A 22,300-nucleotide genomic window follows, 5' to 3' on the forward strand; every position below is an offset into this window, starting at 1 on the left:
TTATTACTTAACCTACTTACTTAACCTACCTCACTACTTAATCCCCCCCCTCTAATACTAAGCGCAGGTGTGTGTAATGTATATTTAAGATTAGAAAAGTTCTTTGGATCACAATCCAATCTCACTGGTTGCAGGTAATTCTTGTACTGTGCACAGAAGTTAGCATTAACAAAGTTCACCAGTCTTTGGTGCTTAACAGGCAGATGGTTACCACTCAGGAAGGGTTCTTGCTGGTTTTCAGAGAGAGATTCCTTTTCCAGGACATCCACAACTGATTCCTTCTCAATCAGTCTTGCTAACGAAACTTGCCCCCTTCAGGGTTCTCCAGATGATCCTCTTTCTTTCAGGTCACCTTTAACATTTTCAGCCTTCTCCTTTGACCAGGCAGCCTTCTAAAGTTTGCCAGCTTGTCCTTCTGGAACTGATTTCTGTCTCCTCTCTCTCTGTTTTTACTCCTTCCTTCTCTGAGAGCAAATCTCTTCTCCTCTGCCTGCAAAGATCACTTGCTCTCCCAGGCAAGCTGCTATCAATAGTTTATTGCCTCCTGCAAAAACCATTCTGCAAAACTCCTGCAAATATTCTGTGTTTTAAAATGCGTGTGTGCAAGCTGCTCTAATAATTCCTCCCAAACCACCTCTAAATACTCTGTCACAATTAACTTAATCTAACTTAACCCCCTTCTAATTCTAAGCGCACGTGTATGTAATGTGTGTGTGTAAGTTCGCAAAACTTCTTTGATTCACAGTCCAATCTCACTTCTCCAAGTTCACCGATATCAGACAATTCTTATACTGTGCACAGAATTTAACATTTATGAATCTTCACCAGGCTTTGGTGCTTGAAAGGTAAATGGTTACTGCTCAGGAAGGTCCTTGTTGGTTTTCAGAGAGAGATTTGTTGTTTGTTGCTCATTGGACATACACAAATTAATTCCCTCTGATCAGCCACTTCAGTGTCTTGCCGAAGAAACTTGCCCCATCAGGGTTTTCCAAGTGATAATCTTTTTATTTCAGGTCTCCACAGAGTTCCTTTTCTGTTTTCCTTATCTCAGGGGAAACATTATACAGCCACCCATCTCCTCTTGTATGGACCACAAAGGCTTTGAACAGGCTGAACTAAGAACTCACAACCCGTCTTCAAAATGGGGTTTCAAACCAGCTTCCAAAAGCCACTGCAGAAAACCAGCAGTTTTTTTTCTCTCTCTTAGAGAAAGCCTATATGGTCTCCTCTCTCTCTCTCTGCTTGCAAAACCACATGTCCTTCTTAGAACTGCAAACTGCATTCAGACTGATTGCGGCATTGGACCCAATCTTCTGAGTCCATTCATCTGTTGCTTTCCAAAACAATAATCCATTACTCCACAGCATGTCCGATTAGCACCTACTTGTGAAGTCCTTCAGCAAAGCAGTTTCCATTGTCTTTACAAAGGCACTGGGAGCCTGGACTGCCTGGCTTGAGCAGAGCTCTCAATTTTAAATTAGATCTGTGTTGTGAAGTGTTTTTTTTGTGAGACCCGTGCTGCCAAATTACACCCATTTAACCTACAACCCCAGATGTTTTGGAGATACATTGCAGCCTAATCGTAGGCAACGGCTCATCATCCTAATCAATAGCTTCCTCCATCAGTGTAGCTGCAATTTCCAAAATGCACTGCAATTACTCACGACAGATAGGTCACACTGGTACACCACCCAAACCTGCGATCTCCAACTGGAAGAAAGAATAGGACAGTAGACAAATGGAGATACTTTGAAATTGTACTAAGGCAAACAAAACATCTGCAGATGTTGGGGTCTAGTGCAGTATAGAAAAGTGCTGGAGAATCCCAGCAGGTCACGCATAGAAAGCATAAGGCAAGTGATGTTTAGGGCCTGAGCCCTTCTTCATTGCAGTTCCTTCATTGAGGTTAAATTTGATCCCTGGAATTCCCTCACCAATAGCACTGGGGCTTTGCAGCAGGTTAGAGATGCAGCTCACGACCAAGGGCAGTTTGGGATGGGCCAATAAATATTAACCTCGGCAGGACTTCAGGAAGAGGAAATCAGGAGTACATGAATCAGTCCTCATGAAGGGGTCAGCAGCAGAAAGGGTTAAGAACCAGATTCCTGGGTATCAACATCTCTGAAGATCTGTCCTGAGGCCTCTATGTTGATGAAATCATGAGGAAGCTGTACTTTGTGAGGAGTTTAAGGAAGATTGGGCCGTCACCAAAGACTCTTGCAAATTTTGACAGGTGCACTGTGGGGAGCATTCTGACTGGTTGCCTCACTGCCAATGCACAGGACAGGAAAAAGCTACAGAGAGTTGTGAACTCGGCCAGCACCAACACGAGCACTCCATCGAGGACATCTACGAGTTGCAGTGTCTCAAGAAAGCAGCCTCTATCCTCAAGAACCCAGGCCTTCTTCTCACTGCTACAATCAGGAAGGAGGTGCAGAAGCCTGAAGACAAACACCCAATGGCACAAAAACATCTTCTTCCCCTCCGCCATCAGATTTCTGAATGGACAATGAACCACAGACATGACCTCACTCTGCTCTTGTTTTGCAACTAATTTATTTATTTAAAAAAAACATATAATTTACAGTAATTCTTTCCCCTGTCATGCTGTCACAAAACAACAAATTTTGTGACTCTCCAATATCACTAGTATCCAGCAGTGAAGGAAATCTTCCAGCCTGGTCCATGTTCGGACTCCTCAAGGAATTGTTGGTACTTAATTGCCCTCTCAGTGCAGGGCAAATTAGGAATGAGTAACAAATGCCGCCGTCCCTCACAGCTTACTGATAATAAATGGTCTCCTCCTGCCTTGCTCAATATCCTCCCCTCAGCACAATCCCATCATAACGGTCAAGTAATGTTCTTCTCCAAACGGAGATCCTGAACAGCCAATAGACTTTCATGACTTTTCATGTCCACATCCCAAATAATTAAATCGGATATAAAATGTACAGCCAGTTGCATAGACAAAATCATTTCTGACCAAAATAAAAGTTCCAATCAATGCCACTCCTAATAAATCGGATATGGTCACTCCAACCGCTGATTAAATATTGCAATTTGCTATAACCTTTATATAAAAGTTAATGCTGCAAAATCTCGAGGTGTTGATTCAACACAAGGCACGCAGCAAAGTTTTTATTGAGAATGTTCATTGATTGGGCAGAGTTACCAATAATTAAACAAAGCATCTTTCACAGTTAATGACTTTTCTGTCCAAAGTACAAAAGCCGAATTTTTTTTTTCAAAACCATGAATCTCACTAATCATAGCAGTTTGGACATTTGCTGATAAGATAATGAACATCAAAGGGAGTCTCAGCTGAACAAGCTCCCCTCAATCTGCGACCCCCCCCCCCCTTATCACTATCATTGCAGATGAATGGACAGATTACTTCTCTAACGATCGTGGCACTTTGTGGGGAAGGACCACAGTCTAGACTCTCAAGTCCTTCTGCGATTGGACATCGAAGATCTGAGACTGGAGGAGAACCCCCTCAAACAATGGACAGGGAGTAACGACAAAGGGCTAACAGGAGTGGCAACAGCGTTACACGGCAAATTAGAGAAAGAATGTGGATGACACTAAAGATGTAAAAAGTTTTTTCTTTTGTACATAATTTTACTGTGAACAAAGTTTATTTTGGGGGAAAAATATGATCAGAAAGCGTTGGAGAATGAGGGGAAATGTAACAGAAGTATTCAAGATTATGAAGGATGCAGATGGAGTAAATGGAAGAAGGCTTTTTCCACTGAGGATGGCTGAGACACAAGCTCGAGGACATGTGTTAAGGGTGAAAAGTGAAAAGCGAACATAGGGGGAACTTCTTCACAAAGAGAGTGGTGGGGGTGCGGGCTCGATTTTGGCACAATAAAAATTTGGACAGGTGCATGGATGGGAGGGGTATGGAGGGCTATGGTCCGGATGCAGGTCAATTGGATGAGGCAGAATAATGTTAGGCACAGGCTAGATGGGCCAAAGTGCCTATATGTTTTATAGTTCTTCTATAATTCTTAGCAGGCCAGTTGGCCTGACTGTTCTGCAAGTCTCTTCCCTTCCAAGTCTCATCTCACAACATTCAGATAACCACCTAGCTTGAACCCTGAAATCTCTATTGATTTAAAAGCTATGCGTGCTGGGTAACACTGTGTGACTCCAGATATTCTCCACAAAGGAGCTACCTGACTAAGAATGCAGTTCTCCCCTTCTCTAAAGATGTGAGGAATCTCTCAGCTCACCACTTTGTCTTCTTGGATATTTGTGGACAACTCCACAGGGCAGGAGAGGGTGTCACTTGGGAAGGAAGTGGGAAATAAAACTATCATTCAGAATAAATATCCAAGCTTTGACACAACAGTAAAGCCACCATTTTTGACCTGCTGTGGAATGTATGGAATACTCTAAATTAGATCAGGCTGGTGATTATTGCAATCAGCAGGAAAAATGGGCAGAGCAAAGGAAGATGGAACTCAATCTAGACAATGAATTGTCTAATAATGACCGGATGTAGAATAAACAGCAGGGACTTTGAAACCCAGAGGCATCTTTTTTTTTAAATTTTTTATTTTTCACACCATAAATCACATTAACCATGATACACACTTTTTCCTTTTCACACATATACAGTGCCATTTTCTCCCCCCCCCCTCCCATCCCACCCTCCCTACCTCCCCCCTCCCGTCCATTTAAGGTATACAATCTAGGATACATTAAACCAGTCAGACAATGTTGTCATTCAACAAAAATACACCAGAAATTCTACTGAGTCCATTCTTTTCTTTCCTTCTCCTTCCATCAACTTAGGTAATGATTGTCCTCGGTAGGTTTTCGCTATTGTATTTAATGTAAGACTCCCATATTTGTTCAAATATTTCAATATTATTTCTTAAACTATATGTTATTTTTTTCTAATGGAATACATTTATTCATTTCTATATACCATTGTTGTATTTTCAAATTATCTTCCAATTTCCAGGTTGACATAATACATTTTTTTGCTGCGGCTAGAGCTATCTTAACAAATCTTTTTTGTGCATCCTCCAAATCAATTCCAAATTCTTTGTTTTTTATGTTACTTAGGAGGAAGATCTGAGACCCAGAGGCATCTTGAAGTGCAATTTCAAAGTTCCTTCGAAATGTTAGAGGATGCTTCCTCACTCGGAGAGTGGTGGCAGAAAGGAATGATCTTTCAGAGGAGTTTGTTGTGGCAGGGTCCTTTCTGTCAGTTATGAGAAGGTTGGATGTGTACATGGATATGAGGGGGTTGGAGGGCTATGGGCAGAGAGTGGGAGGGGGGGAACTAGTGGAGTTGTTTAAGTGAACCAGTGTGGACTTGAAGGGCCGATATGGCCTGTTTCTGCGCTGTAAACTGTTATATGGTTATATGGTTATGGCAACATGGGTTATTAAATGGTGAAGAAGGAACCCTTAGATTGCTGGCCTACATAGGCAGAGGGATTGAGTATAACAATTGGGGATATCGTGTGGCAGCTGTCAAATACAGTGGTTAGACCACACTTGGAATAGTGTGTTCACTTCTGGTCAACTCACTGTAAAAAGGATGTGGTAGTGCTAGAAAGGGTCCAGAAGAGATTCACTTCAGACATTGCTTGGAATGAAGAGCTTTCATTACAAGAAAAGACTGGATAGGCTGGGCTTGTTCTCCCTGGAGTGCAGGAGGCTGAGGGGTAAATACAATTATAATGGGCACAGACAGAATAGAGAGTCACAGATTTCTCCCCAGGGGAGGGAGAGCCTACAACTGGAGGTTGTAGACTCAAGGGAACCCAAGGGGCACCCTTTTTCATGCAGAGGGTGGTGGTTAAATAATACAAACTGCCGGAGGGGGTGGTAGAGGCAGTTGCAATGTTTCTAACAGCTACACGTATCAGACAAATAATAAGAGAGATCATTAGAAAGATAGGGCCAAATGCAGGAAAGTGGAATCAGTGCAGACAGGCATCTGGACTGGCCAGGCCAAATGGGCAGATTCTGTGTTGTATGGTCTTTAAAATGCTTTTGTGCCCAACCCTGATCATAATGTGATGTAATACTCTGCCTTCATTACAAAATTAGGATGAGATATTCCACTCCTACTGCAAAACGGATTAACCAACATGAAACGGAATTTATAAATGTCACTCAACAATCATTTGTTTCTCTTGAATTCTAACCTTTGCCTTTCTCCTACATGTGTTAATCCAATTACCTCAAAAGAACCATCATTCCTATGTGCTTTACCTAATTGTTCCACAACCTTGGAGTCCACGTAAGGAGTGACCTATCCTGGACACACTCCATCTCCTCACTTGCACTTTCTGAGAATATTTCAGATTGATTGTCAGAGTACATACATGACATTACATACAACCCTGAGATTCTTTTTCTCGCGGGCCAGGCAGAATTACCACTTATTGGAGGTGCAAACTAAAGTGTACCCAACATACGCATGCAAACAAAGAACTGACTGTACAATACAGAGAGAAACAAATCAAAGCACCAAAGTCAGAGTCCTTAAATAGGTCCCTGATTGAGTTTCTCGTTGAGGAGTCTGATGGTGGAGGGGGAGCAGCTGTTCCTGAACCTGGTAGAGTGAGTCTTCTGGCACCGATACCTCGTTCCTGATGGCAGCAGCGAGAACAGAGCGTGTGCTGGGTGGTGGGGATCTTTCATGATCGCTGCTGCCCTCTGATGGCAGTGTTCCCTGTAGATGTTCTCAGTGGTGGGGGGGTTTGCCTGTGATGACCTGGGCTGTGTCCACTACTTCTTACAGGGTTTTACGCTCAGGGGTGGGTATTGGTGTTCCCATGCCAGATCGTGATGCAGCCGAACAGTACTTCCCACCACACATCTGTGGAAGTTTGCTTGGGTTTCTGATGAGAAGGCTGAAGCAGGCATGGCTACCGGCCACCATCCTGTCAACTTTCCACAGGAGCTCTATCCAGAGTGTCCTGGCCAGCCGCATCACAGTGTAGTACAGTTGCTGTAGAGCATTTAATCCACAGGAGTGGCAGAGACGATCACTGGAGTCTCCCTCTCCCCATCAACGTGATCTTCCGCGGTCATTGCTTGAAGATGGTGCACAAAATTCATTGAGAAAACCCACCACATTGCACACAGCAGTGGGATAAAGCCGGAGCCCCCATGGAAAATCCACACTGTCAAAGGGAGAACATACAAACTCCTTACAGAGAGCGCGGCATTTGAACCGTGGTCCCGATCACTGGGGCTATAAAAGCGCTGTGCTAAACGCTGCGCCAACTGTGCTGCCCCCAGTCATTCTTGTACAATTGGGTGATATTAAACTTGAACTGCATCCCAGATAAAGATTTTCTCCTGATTTCCTTTGGGAATTTATTTATTTCCTTATGGAATGTATTAGCTCATTTTCTTTCATAAGATGAGGGCAAGAAACCTCAGAGGCGGGCTGTGTTAGACTATAAGTAGGAATAGGAAGAGACCATTCAGCCCCTCAAATCTATCCCATCAATCAATTGGATTATGGCTGATTCAAATTTCCTCAACAAGAGAAATGAATAAAAATTGTAAATGCTGGAAATTGGAAACCAACATTAAAAAATTCAGAAGCTGGTCAATTGAGGCAGGTCTGTGGATTGAGAAACAGTTTCAGGTCCAAGAACCTTTGTCAGAAAGCAGAGAGAGTGAAAACAAGTTAATTTTCAGTGACTTCTCTCTTTCCCAGAAGGAATTATCTAGTGTATCTTGAGGCACCATTCTCATCCCATCTCATCCCTGCTTTAAGCCACAGGTCAGCACACACAATCTACGCACTGCTTGCTGTAACCACTCCACCTTATTTAACAGAGATGGGGCTGAAAACTTCTTACATACACCGCAACTGCGTTAAATCTCAACTCTAACTCCTGCATTAATCTCACAAACCCAACCTCATCGTTTCATTGAGTACCTTTGCTCTGTCCGCTGCAATAGTGGGGACCTCCTAGTGGCCAACCACTTTAATTCCACACCCCTTGGCCTCGTGCACTGCCAAACTGAGACCATCCACAAATTGGAGAAAGCACACCTATTATTCCTTCTGGGTACACTCCAACCAAATGGCATTAACATCGACCTCCAATTAGCCCCCCCCCCCATCTCTCTCTCTCTCTTTCTCTCTCTTTCCCTATCCCTCTGTCTTCTTTCCTCTAACTCTCCACCCCTTTCCCTCTCCATTTAGAGAGCTATGCCCTCCCCCCCACCCATATCCACCTATGACCTATTGCCTGAGGGCCTGTGTTCCTCCCTTTCTTTCCTCCTCTCCTCCTTCCCCCCACCTTTCTGCTCATACCTTGATGAAAGACTGAGGGCTGAATCGTTGGTTATGTCCCTTTTTTCCCTCCAGACGCTGCTTGACCTGCTGAGTCTCTCCAGCACTCATCACAGCCTTTGCTGTGTTTTAATTGTGTTTCTCTGTGTAACATTATACACTGTACTTTTGCTTTATTTTTACACTATTGTTATCATGTATGGGTTGACCTGACTGGATAGAATGCAAAAAAACATTCAACCATATCGTAGAACATGTGACAATAACAAACAATTCACAACCGTAAATTGGAGGAACAATACCTGATTTTCTATCTGCGGCCATCAACTATTCTGGTTTTTGCTAACTTGCTCTCCCATTCCACCACCAACCCCCCTCCCCCGTCTTCTTTCCATCAGCTCTCTATCCCCTTCCCGCTCTATTCACCGGGCCAGCCCTCCTCCCCTTGCTTACTGCTGTGCCCTCCCTCCTTTCTAGACCTATTACCTCCTGCCTTAGTGACCACACTCCTCCCTTATCTTTTCATTCAGATGCCTGGCAACATTTTTCCATGAAGGGCTCAAGCCCAAAATATTGGTAATGTATCTTTATCTTTGCTGTATAAAAGGCACTCTTTGACCTGTTGAGTTTCTCCAGCGTCGCGTTTTAATTCACGACTGTTGTGGTCTGCTGTCCCACCTTATTCTTCACTGAATTTGGTGCTGCAACAAACAACTTTCTCTCTTCCTTTCAGATGTCAATGACGGTAAATGTCAATTGCTCTTGGATTCCAAGATCCCCTCCTGACCTCTCCTCCTCTTCCCTTTCCACCAATCCCACCAGTTCCAACCCCTTCTGTTTCTTCACAGTCTCTTCTCAACACCTACTCTCTATTTCTGAATGTTCAGTCCTCAGCTATTTTTAAATTTAAATTAATTTTTAAAAAATTGAGACATACAGCGAGGTAACAGGCCCTTTCGTTTTTGAAGGGTGGGAGAAACCTGGACAGCGTGGGATTCGAACCCCAGTCCCGATCGCTGGCGCTGTAACAGCATTGCGCAAACAACTACGCCAACCTTACCACCCAAATGTGTCCCCAATCGACTGGGTTCTTAAGTAGAAATGGTTAGTCGACTTGAGATACCTTAGTCTTGAAAAAGGGTTCACAGCTGCAATGTTGACTGACCATTTTTATCCATGACCTTTGGAGTTTCTCCAGCAATTCTTTGTCTGCCTCCTGATCCCAATATTTGCAACTCGGGCCCGAGATGTCAGTGATCCATTTTTACTTCCTATGGTCAGGGCAAGACCGGCTGAGCTTTTCCAACATTTACTGTGTTTTTTTACGACAATCACAGCGACTGCAGACTTCCGTGTTTCACAACACTCACACCAGCCCCATCTACCCAAAGATTTCCACTCAAATGCTTCACATCTGGTGATGAGAGCCAATACAAGAGACAATAGGTGCAGGAGTAGGCCATTCGGCCCTTCAAGTCAGCATTGCCATTCACCGTGATCATGGCTAATCATCCATAATCAGTCCCCGTTCCTGCTTTCTCCCCATACCCCTCGACTCTTTAAGATTTCTCACTCTTTCTTGAAAGCATCCAGAGAATTGGCCTCCACTGCCTTCTGAGGCGGAGCATTGCACAGATCCACAACCCTCTGGGTGAAAACATTTTTCCTCAACTCCGTTCCAAATGGCCTTCCCCTTATTCTTGAACTGTGGCCTCTGGTTCTGGACTCCCCCAACATCAGGAACATGTTTCCTGCTTCTAGCGTGTCCAATCCCTTTATAATCTTGTATGCTTCCATCAGATCCCCTTTTAAATTCTAGTGTATATAAGCCCAGTCACTAGAGCCTTTCAACATATGACAGTCCCACCATCCTAGGAATTAACCTCTCCCTCAACAGCAAGAATGTCCTTCCTCAAACTTGGAGACCAAAACTGTACACGATACTCCAGGTGGGGTCTCACCAGGACTGCGTACAACTGCATAAGGACCTCTTTGCTCCTACACTAAACTCCCCTTATTATGAAGGCCAACATGCCATTACAAAAGGCTTGAGGTTGCTGAGGATCTGTAGTAATCTCACATACCTGGCTTCTAAAATTCTGTGGTCTGTAAGGGATTACTTAAGGTGGTCTCACTTGTTGGCTCCTCGTGCCACACCCTGTAAACCGCTTCAGTTAGTGGGCGAAAACAAGTGAGGGGGTGGTGTCATTACTAGGTGATCATCCCAATGGCGGAGCAGGCGGGAGAGGAGACATCTCCCAACAGCTGCAAAGATGGTTGAGGATGCCCAACAATGGGTAGGGAGGCTTGCGAGCAGGCCGCGAGAACTGCTGAGGACCCACCACACTCAGGGCTTGTCTACCTAGCGCGTGAACCCTGGATTCGGCAGAACGTGAAGAAGAAACCAGCACTGGTTTAACGGGCAGAAAGGCGATTCTCAGCAATGTGTCGTGGAGCGCTAAGAGGGCACAGTGAGACACACACAGAACCCTGCTGGCCATCCACTGCATCCTGGCATGTCTCCAGCCGTCTCGACTCTGTCTTGCCACTGGGTCCAGAAAGGCTGGGGTGAGAGAGTGAGGCTGACGACCTGCGCAGCTCTCCCTCACTTTAATCCAAGTCAAGCGTGAGTCATGACTTAAACCCAACAAGTCATGGTCATCTTCGACTACGAAGGACGAACAACAACAACGTGACTTGATTAGAGAGCACGTAAAACAAAGTTTTATACTGCATCTCGGTATGCATGAAAATAAGCAATTCAATTCAAATAACTCCGAAATATCAAGTGTGCATGCTTGGCGCAACGCAAGATAGAAGGCCGAATGTCGACAGAAATCCTCGGCAACCTCAAACCTTCCGTAAAATTTACATCAAGAGCAGCAACAAAAGCTGAAAATATGGACCCAGAAGAGATTGCGGACTGAATCTGGTCAACATAATACTGTGTGGTGCTGCCTTGGAAAGGTTAAGTGGAAAGCTAACGTTTTAGATGTAGCAGCTGCCAAAACCATCAGAGAAAATAAAATTATATTTCAAGTGTGTGTTAAAAAGTAATATTTTCCGAAAGAATGCTCCTTGAACCCATGGCCTATTTTCAACCTCTTCCTACAACTCTGGAATGTCCCGCATTGAATTATCTACAAAGAAAGAACAATTGATTGCGTTCCATTTTAACATCTCACCCGATCAACATCACCTGCTATGCATTCCTCCCTCCTGTATTATTCCAGATGCCCCTTAGAGCCACATATCCTGCTCACGTCAACTGCACCTCATGTCACTGAGTTCCCCTTTCTCACCGAACACTGGGGAAAGTCACTTGCCCTGAATTCTCTAATTATTTTATCAGGGATTATCAAAAATTTATGACCAATGGCTAGGAATTCCTATACAAAACGAATGCAGTGAAACCCCTGGTATCCAGAATTCAAGCAACTGGCAAAAAAAATCTCTAGGAAATATAAATTTTAAAAAATAGGTAAAAAAAATGAAAGCTTAAAATTGTAAAAGTAAATGTTTTTTGGAGATGGGAGCAAATATTCAGCCAGCGGAGGGCCTTGGTCATAACAGCTGTTTGAATAAAGTTGTGTGAAACAGCAATGGTGTCGCCTGGGATGAAGAGCTGGTTGATGCCGCTCGCCGCTGGGGTGACTCTCTTAGAGTGACTCCTTATCCCTGCTTAGTAAGAGTTGCCCCAGTCAGAGGCTTTATCTGTAAACTAGGGGGAAAGGGAGTTCATAATCTATCATCTTATTGTTCGTCTTCTGGGCAGCTCCGTGGAGGGGGAAGAACAGTTAATTTTTTTTCAAGAAATGTGACAGAAAATAAATGAAAAGGCTTTGAGGTTTACATATTCATGCAAGTGAAGTTTGTTCGGTGCAAGTACAGTGTAATATTTTGTCTTTTAAACTGTTTATTTTTAATGCAGGCGATTTAGTTAGCCATTGTAAGAGAAAGTCTCAAGCAACCGGAAATACACTTATCCAGCATCTACCAATCCCTATAGGTGCCGGATAACAGGGGTTTTACTGTAGTTTATTGGGGATGAAAAATTTATGACCAAAGGCTTTGAACTCTCATACAAAACAACTAACTCCTTTAAATCAGCCCTTATTGGGGTCATTTTCTTATTTTGAAATCTTTCTAAAGTAGCAATACAGATCCTCTGTCCACTGCAACACCACTGTGGCATAGCTGCAGAGTCCATGATCTATAAACTGGTTTGCAATTATTTACCTAATCTGCTCTGACCACCTCCTAAACCTGTGACCACTACCGCAAAGGACAAAAGGCCTTGCCGCCTGTGAATTTGCCTTAAAGACAGACACCTTCCTGACCTGAGAATGTATTTATCTCCTCGACATCCTCGGCATCTGCTCTCCTTTACGTCGGAAAGATTGGGTGCAGACTGGGAGATCACTTTGTTGAGCACCTTGGCTCTGTCCACTGCAATAGTGTGGATTTCCCAGAGGCCACCTATTTCAATTCCCCATCCCATTCCTTTGCTAAGATATCTGCCCATTGCCTCATGCACTGCCAATCTTAGACTACCTGCAATTTGGAGAAACACCACCTCATCTTCCATCTGGGCCCCCTCCAACTGGATGGCATTAACATCAACTTCTCCGGTTTCCATTAAACCCCCTCATCTTCTTCCCTCTGTCACTTTTCCTCCAACCCTGGCTCTCTCGGGGTTTTTTAAGCTCAAAGCCCACATAATCGCCTGTTCAAGTTTAAAAAAAAGGCAAATTTACGTTTTATGTGGATGACCGAAAATGCAGATCACTCGGACCTTTTATGCAGGGATGATTCGCGAGCTGGCTTCCGAAGGAGACAGGGCAAGTAGTGCAGTAGCGCCGCCCGCTACCGTGACGTGAACCGTACGTACTGGGAAGAGAAAGCGCCCTATTCTCAAAATGGTGACTGAAGAGCGGGTATGTGCGCTAGTGGAGATCAGTGCAAGCAATCTTAGGACTCAGGCAGATTGTAATCTCCTCTTCTGACCATATGGGTTCTTTAAAATTTGTGCTCTTTGGTGGCAGGCTAACAGCGTCATCGCGACATCATCAGCCCTCCCCTCTGGAGCCGCATTCAGCGGCAATCCTTTCACGGAAGTCACTCCACCTCTGACACTACTCCTCTAGGCGGAGGGAACATGGAGCAAGTTGACCAGCCAATCCTTCTTTGAACCTTTTATGGAAGCCAGTGGAATGATTTAAAGGCAGAGGAATCCTGTCTTTACAAATCGCTAATTTTCACTTTGAAATGGCCTCCTCTCTCCCTCACCTCCCCTTTCCCTCTGTCTCCTTTCACAGGGTCAAAATCAAATCTCATCTTCTTATCATAGCCAATTAACACCTTTTGGTGTGAAATTCTCTAGGGTCAGCCTTCACCCTTTCTCTCTCCAGACTCCAGATGCCTTCCTGTTTTTTTTGCTTATACCTTGAGGAAGGGCGCAGGCCTGAAACATTGGTAATATATCTTTACGTCCTATGAATGCTGCGAGACTGGCTGAGTTCCTCCAGCATTTCTATGTGTTTTCACTAAATGTGCTGTATTTAATATTACTGGATCTAAATTCTCCAACTTCACTGTGGAAGTACGTTCAACTCTATTGCCAGTTCAAGAAGATGATACAGCAGCACTTATGATGGCCTTGCCTGGAAGGAAATGTTAAAAAAAAATCACCCAGACCTGGACAAAAGGGCCATTTTTTTTCCTGTCAGGTCTCATAACATCCAAATAATATCGATATTAAAGAATTCTGTAAAGTCAGACATTATAAAATGTTGCTGCTGTTACAATCGTGGGCCAGATCTACTCAATGACCAACACTTGTTTCACAAATGTTTACGGACCCTCTCTATTTTCCATTATTAACCAACAAGCGCGGCCCGGTTAACAAAGTGGTTAGTGCTATGCTATCAAAGTTCCAGCGACCCAGGTTCGAAACCGACACTGTCTGTGTGTACATTCTGCCCATGTCCTGTGTGGGTTTTCTCCGGGTGCTCTGGTTTCGTCAGCCTCAGATCATGAATGTGATAAGTATTTGAAGAGTAGGACTAAATGAATTATTCTTTGCAAGAGCAGGCGTACATTCAATGGATTGGATGGCGTCCTTCTATGCAGTACTAGCCCGTGTTTTATTTGGTATGCATTTCTTGCTTGAAGTGAGAGATGAATTATAGGCTGGATTGTGGAACAGGAGTTAGTGAGGGGGGTGGATATGACTCCATGGACACATCAATCCCTGGTATTCAGTAGAGCAAAGAGAGAGATTACAAGAAAGACTCAAGTCTAGATATTTTACGCATGTCAGAGGCATCAGGATTAACCTCTTGGCCCCTGGCGACTGGTTAGTTCCAGTGTCGCCTTACTGAAGCGATCCGCGGCTAAACGGGGGTTCCGTTAGCCCAATGAATCAAAGCGTGCGACCAAAAGTCGAAGGTGACAGAGTGGAAAAATGGCAAGATTAAAGAGGGGGCCTGTGAAGGGGGAAGATAAACACATGGAAAAGAAGACAACAGCAAAACAATGAGAGGGAGAATATGAGCGAGAGTTCACGGAGGAGTTAGAAGAAGAGAGAGGGTTCAGATTGCGGTGACAGTGAACACAGCCCACTGAACATGACCCTTCTGCTGTAAGGCCAGCGACAAGGAACCAGGAAGATTAAGTTACCAAGGGGCACAGGCACCTGCTCTCCATAAAACATCTTACATCATTGACATGAGGATTGAGGGATAAGAGTTAAACTTTGAACAGTATAAACACAAATTAAACCTGAACAAGCTCTAAAACCCTCACTGAACTCCACATCACCCCTCTTCTGACCCCTATCTTGTGCCCCTTTGCCTCCAGTCACCTGAATGCTGGGCCTGTGTTCGGTACAGGTCCACAAATCCGACGTTGAGGCTATTTTACTTAAGAGAAGGCATGGAAGTGACTTGATCAGCGGTATTGAACTGTGAATGGGCATGTCAAACTAGATGTGGTCAGGACGTTTCCACTCTGGGAGAATTCAGAACTTCAAACAGGAAACAGACTATTCAGCCCTCTGAACCTCCTTGAAAAAACACAGGAACTCAGCAGGTCTCACAGCATCCATAAGAGGTAAAGATATTTCGCCAACGATTTGGGCTTGAGCCCTTTGTCAAGGTATTGACCTATGACCAAGTTCTTTGTGAAATGGTCCCATCTTGACGGAGGGCTCAGGCCTGCAACATTGGTGAAATATCTATGGACGCTGCAAGACCTGGAGAGTCCCTCCAGCAATCTTGTATTTTTACTACAAGCACCACATCGACAGACTTCCATGATTCACACCTTTCTGTCTGTTTCTACCTTTGAGTAATTCTAGTTAACAAAAAAAAGTTCCTTTCTCGGATTTAAAATTAACCGCTGTTCACAGAAGTTCTATATTTCAACTATATTTTTTCAATGTAATTCATTTTTCTTTTGACATACAGCACGGTGACAGATCCTTCCGGTCCATGAGCCCATGCCACCCGATGACATCCAATTGACTTTCAACCCCGGTACGTTTTTTGAAGGGTGGGAGGAAACTGGAGGACCCGGAGGAAGCCCAGACAGACATGGGGAGAACGTACAAACTCCTTATGGACAGCATGGGATCGAACATCAGTCACTGCCGCAGTTACAGCGTTGTGCTAATTGCTACGTTAACCGTGCAGCCCTCTGTGAGTAAAAATGTTTTCTAACTTCACTGGAACGTAGAACAGTATAGCACAGGATCAGGCCCCTCTGTTGATGATGTGTGCACAAAACACGATGTTAAATTAACCAGCACATGATTTGTAATCCTCCAGTCCCTGAATATTCATATGTCCTTCTAAAAGCAACTGTTATATTTGCTTACTCCTCTATTTCTGGCAGTGAAACACAGGATTCTGTCAATACCGCGGTTAAGTGAAAAATCACAAAAATGTTGGAGAAACTCAGCAGGTCAAACAGTGCCTTTATGTTGCAACGGTAAAGATACATCACCAACATTTCGGGCTTGAGCCCTCTATCTCTGGCAGTGTGCTCCAGGCACTGACTGTTCTCTGAGTAAAAAAATAGTTCTTTACTTCCCAACCATCTGAAAGTTTCTCTCTATTAATCGGAAAGCTTCGTGCAAATTGCCACGTAAACTTTCAAATGTCAGGGAATACAGTGTTAGCTTGTACAATCCCTCTTTGGAGGGATTCACAAGTTCGCAAGATATAGGAGCAGAGGTAGGCCAATCGGCTCATCAAGCCTGCTCTGCTATTCTATCATGAGCTGAGCCACCCTCCCTCTCAGCCCCATTCCCTGGCCTTCTCCTCGTAACCCTTGATGCCCTGACTAATCATATACCTGTCAATCTCTACTTGAAATACACCCAAGGACCTTGCTTCTACAGTCACCTGTGGCAACAAGGTCCAGGGACTCACAACTCTCGGGCTAAGGAAATTTTTTTGCATCTCTGTTTTAAATTTATGCCCTTTTATTCTGAATTTGTGCCCTCTTGTCCTTGACGACCCTACCATGGGAAACATCCTTGTCATCTATTCAGCATCCATGGTAAGTTCACACTACACTCCAAGGCCAACACAATGTTTTTAGAGGGTCCCAACCCGGAAATGTGAAGGGTCGTTGCTGTCACATGTCAGCGCTGCCCACTTCCTGGTCGGAGGACACATTACCTGGCAATTAAGGTTTGGCCGACCCCACCAATTAGTGCACACCTTGCTGTTGGGTAATTTAAATTTTTTTGTACGGCTTTGGGCCAATGGCCTTTATAACTGATTTAACCTTGCTGGCACCAAGCCATTGGCTTCCTGTAAATTACCTGGGATGGACCCTCCAGCCCACCTGTGCTTGGCCTTGGGCCATTTGCCTTTTTAATCAATTAATCGAGCCGTTGGATCCCTGTAAATGACCTGGGCTTGAACCCTCAGCCCTTCAGCACTATAAAGGGTGCCATAGGGGCTCGGCTCTTTCTGTTTGCCATCTTTGAGGGACTATCCTCTTTCACTCTGAAGTGCCAGTTGATGTGGTCAAACAATAATCTTGGCTTTTATTAGCAGAAACTCATGGTAGAATAATGAAAGACACTAGATGCATCTACAGTTATATCCAAGGGGAGTGTCCTTAACAGTGGAGATAATGCACAGCCAATGTTAGTGCAGCAAGGCTCGCCAGAGGGGAGACAGGAAGCTTGGCAGACATTCACCACACAATCCAGGCTGAGGACCATGGAACGGCGCCAGAGAAATCGTTGGTAAGATATGCAGTTATAGGGTTGGGAACATCTTAGTTAGTGTCCTGAACAGCATAGAGCTGTGCCTGCACTGAATCAAGGGGAGGTGGGTGTCGTATTGTTTTTTTTCCTTGATTGTTGTAGGTACCCAGTTCATGTTGCCTGTGTGTGTGTGCGTGCGTGCCTGCGTGTATTTTATTCCCGGTGCGGTGCCCAGTTCTCCAAACGAGGTACAAACGATGGTGGAATCTGGTGGTCAGTCAAAGTATCAGGTTTATCAGTCTTGATAAAGAGTCCTGAGCAAAATACTGATCCAACCAATGGATCTTGCCTAACCTGCTGAATCCCTGTAGTTTCGTTTTATCCACTCTACATCCAAGCATCTGCGTACTTTGTTTCGATTCCCTCTATGATACAAGCAGGGTTTTGTACATCTGTAGAATTAGCATCCCACTCCTTGCACTCGACCCTTTAATGTCGAAAAGCCAGCATTTCACTGATCCTTGTTGCTGAAGTTGGAGAAGGATCAGAGGAGGTTCACTAGGATGATACTGGGAATGAAAGGGTTATCATATGAGGAGCGTTTGACAGCTCTTGGCCTGTATTTGTTGAAATTTAGGAGAATGAGGGGGAGGGATCTCATTGAAACATTTCAAACGTTGAAAGGCATAGACACACTAGATGCAAAAAGGTTGTTTCCCACGGTGAGATATTCTAGGAGAAGAGGGCACATCTTCAGGATTGAAGGGTGTCCGCTTAGAACAGAGATGCAGAGGAATTTATTTAGCCAGAGGGTGGATTTTGCTGCCATGGGCGGTTGTGGAGGCCGGGTCATGGGTGTATTTAAGGCAGAGATTGGCAGGTTCTTGATTAGCCAGGGCATCAAAGGTTATGGGGAGAAGGCTGGGCAGGGGGGCTGAGTGGGTAAATGGATCAGCTCATGATTAAATGGTGGGGCAGACTTGATGGGCTGAATGGCCTATTTCTGCTCTTGTGTCTTATGCTAGAGTTAGAAGTCTTGGATATTTTAACTTTTTGCTGTTATAGAATGCACTGCTTTCCACCCTCTTTAGCTCCTTTTGCCCACACATGTCACAGATTTTGTCCATTTGCTCTTTGTATTTATTGACTGACCAGGGCTTCGTTGACCCTGAAATCACAGGCCATTTCCCTCAGAGTGAGGCCATGTTGGCCCTGACACAGACTTCTGCTGTTCTTTGGCAATCAGTGCGTCTTCCCACCATCGCCCCCCACTAATTCACCAAGTTATCCTTGACATTCAAAAACACTTGGGATGTTAGAAAATAACAAAAATATTGTTAAAAAAATTTAAAATATTTATTTTAACTTCAAACACAAAAATTGTTCAAATATAAAAAGTTAATTTTAAACTGTAAAAACCACTGAAAAAAGGTGTATTCCCTGACTGCCGATTAGCCCCAATGAGGGTTGATGTAGTCGAATCACGTTGAGGCTCAACTGGGGAGAATGTGAAAGAAGGCACTGCCACATGAAGCCCGTCAGGAGTCCTCTGCAGCAGCACAAGGACATGTTCAGTCACCAGGATTCTGCGTGTTTGCCCTAAAAAATGGCGGTGCAGCCAGTGCTGCTGTAGCAGTTGCCCTGCCGCTGGTGCGGACCCAGGAGTGCGGTGACACAGTGCTGCTCTGTAGGGTTCAATCACCAGGTTCTAAGGCCAGAGGCTCCACACAAGCTATAAATGGTCTGTTAGGACCCGGCAGTGTTTTTAAACGCAAATCCTGCAACAGGATTTGTATCCAAGATGGTGGCGCCTATGCTCGACAGCGGCCACAAGGGGCTACAGGTTCTGGGGAGTAGGGGACTGGTGCAGGCCACCAAAAAAATGGAGAATGCACCCCCCCCTGCTCTTCCCCACTAAGAAGGAGAAGCATGAGAGATGACCCTGCAGGAAGGTGACTACGGTGGCAGACCAGCAAGGGGCTCTGCGACTGAGGGACCGACACAGCCTGTGAGTGACTTGGGGTCGGGGGACCCGGACAGGCTGTGGGCTGCAGGAGACCGGCTCATAGGAAGCAGGTATCGGAGCCGGGATGAGAGAAGGTGCTGAGGGCAAGAAGGGCTCCCGAAGGGCCTCGGGTGCTGAAGCCTTCCTGATTGTGTCAGAGGTTTGGATCTGGAGCTTGGGTGGCCAATAGATCTAACAGGAGAATCCAAGGACAGTCAGTGATTCTGAAGAGACTCTCTTTTGCTGTAAGGAACACCAGGCGACACCACCTCCGGCAGCCCGTTCCACACACCCATCACCCTCTGTGTAAAGATGTTAGCGCTCAGGTTCCTGTTAAGTCACCCCCTCTCCCCTTTAAAACTCTGTCCTCTGGTTACTGATTCCCTTACTCTGTTTTTACCTCATCTATTCCTTTCAAGATTTCGTGCCATCCACAAACTTGCTGATCGAGCCGTGCACGTTTTCATCTAAATCAGTGGTCTAGATGAAAACCAGCAATGAGCCCAGCACTGAACTGTGGGGTGCACCAGCAGGCCTCCAGTTTCAAAAACAACTTTCTACCATCACCCTCTGCTTTCTTCCACAAAGCTCATTTTCTATCCAATTTGTCTGCCTCACATTGGATTTCATGCGATTAAACCGTCCAGAACAGCCTACTGTGTGGAATTTTATTAAATGACTTGCTAAAGTCTATATATTCAGTATCAAATGATCTGTCCTCGTGAAACATTTTGGTTACATCTTCAAAAGACACAATCTGATTTACGAGACAAGACCCCCCCCCCTTCCCCACACCCCCCCCCCACCATTTACAAAACCGTGCCGACTAATCCTTAATCAGTCTTTGGCTCATTGGCCTGAATTTTCAGGCTTTTCCCTGGAGCCCTTCTTATAAATGTTAAATTTCAATTTTTAATTTAGACATTCAGCCCGGTAACAGGCCATTTCAGCCCACGAGTCCATGCCACCCAATAAACCTACGCCCCCAGTACGTCTTGAATGGTGGGAGGAAACCGGAGTCCCCGTGGAAAACTCATGCAGACATGGGGAGAACGTACAAACTCCTTACAGACAGTGTGGGATTCAAACCCTGGTCCTGATCGCTGGCGCTGTAAAGGTGTTAAGCTAACCGCTACGCCAACCGGGCCTCCTTATCTATTATCTATTCCTTGAAATTATTTAATTTGGACATATAGCCCATGAGGGCCCAAATAGCCCATTCAACACATAACCCTTGTACAATTTGAAGGGTGGGAGGAAACCAGAGCACCCAGAGGAAACCCATGAAGACATGGAGAGAACGTTCAAACTCCTTACAGACAGCACCAGATTAGAACCCGGGTCGCTGGTGCTGTACCCACATTGCGCTAACCGCGACACAAACTGTGCCACCCCTGATGTGTTTGAAGGTTAAATATTGGCCAGAATGCCAGAACTATCTCTCCTGATTTTCTCTGAAATTGTGTTACAATATCTTTAATGAAATTGTGTTACAATATCTTTAATACACATCTGAGAGGTTTGGCAGGACATTGGTCCGATAAAGAAGTCAGTGTTCGTTGTCGCACATACCAAGGTGCAGTGAGAAGGTTCAATCTGAACAGTCCAGTGAGTCAACCATGGCAGTAAAATAAAATGACAGTACAGAGCACAGCTTTATAGAGGGAAATCAGTAGGAAGAGAGCAAAGTGCTGCACGTTTGGCGTAGCGGTTAGCGCAACGCCTTTACAGTGCCAGCGATCGGGACTGGACGTGGTTTTGAATACCGTGCTGACTGTAAGGAGCTTGTATCTTCTCCCCGTGTCTGCGTGGGTTTTGTCCAGGTGCTTCGGTTTCCTCCCACCCCTCAAAAACTTACCGGGGTGTAGGTTAATGGGGTGTAAGATGGGCGGCATGGACATGTAATGGTAAATTGGCCTGTTACAATGCCGTATGTCCAATTTAAAAAATATATATTTTAATTTGTGTTTGTATAGGCATGATTAAAAAAAATTCTCCCTGAATCTGGTGGTCCTGAATTGTTGACTCAATTGGAAGAGGGTGAAGAGAGGGTTAACAGTCTTTTAATACGTTGGCTGTCTTTCCAAGGCAGTGAGAAGTGCAGAAGGAGTCGGTGGAGGGAAGGGGAGTTTGTGTGATGGTCTTAGCCAGAATTACTTGGTCAAATCAGGCCAAGCCAGGTCAAGTCAAATTTATTGACATCTGATTGCACAAGAACAACCTGACAAAATAGCATTCACTGGTCCTCGGTGCAAACACGCAGGCACACAACCTAACTCAACGGACTATACATATGCAGGAAAATTATCCATATATACACGTACATAAATAAATAAACATTGTTTCATTAATATGAGAGTCTTGGATGGTGAGTGATAACAGTCTAACCCTTTGCTATCTCACACCCATAACCCCCTATTTTTCTTTCATCCATGTGCCTGTCTAAGAGTCTTTTAAATACCTCTACTGTTCCAGCCACTACCACATCCCTGGCAATGCCAAGGATCCTCTACTCTCTATGTAAAAAAACTTACCGCTGATGTCTCCCCTACACCTTCCTCTCTTCACCTTGTACAGATGTCCTCTGGTGTTTCTACTCCTGCCCTGGGAGAAGTTCCTTTGGTCGTTCTGCATTTTCACTGCCTGTGGGAAGAACCCACACCTCAGCCTGGCTCTGATACTCCTGTATCGCTGCTAATGGATGCTGTGTGCAGGGCGAAAGGCTTTTTTCAGACTATGGTGGTGATAGATCACGTAAATCGGAGGGGTGGGGGAGGGGGGG

General features: G+C 44.8%; 1 protein-coding gene and 1 long non-coding RNA gene across 4 annotated transcripts in view; one reads left to right on the top strand and one right to left on the bottom strand.

Annotated features, from left to right (window-relative positions):
- nhej1 (nonhomologous end-joining factor 1) overlaps positions 1-22,300 on the bottom strand; it is a 406,931-nt gene that overhangs the window by 113,336 nt on the left and 271,295 nt on the right. The window lies entirely within an intron of this gene.
- LOC138762258 (uncharacterized) overlaps positions 17,481-22,300 on the top strand; it is a 77,768-nt gene continuing 72,948 nt past the window's right edge. For both annotated transcript variants that reach the window (XR_011356862.1, XR_011356861.1), the window contains exon 1: positions 17,481-17,552. This is a non-coding gene — a long non-coding RNA (uncharacterized lncRNA). The remainder of the gene's footprint in view (positions 17,553-22,300) is intronic.

The sequence above is a fragment of the Narcine bancroftii genome, chromosome 4, assembly GCF_036971445.1.
Source record: "Narcine bancroftii isolate sNarBan1 chromosome 4, sNarBan1.hap1, whole genome shotgun sequence".
NCBI lineage: Eukaryota > Metazoa > Chordata > Chondrichthyes > Torpediniformes > Narcinidae > Narcine > Narcine bancroftii.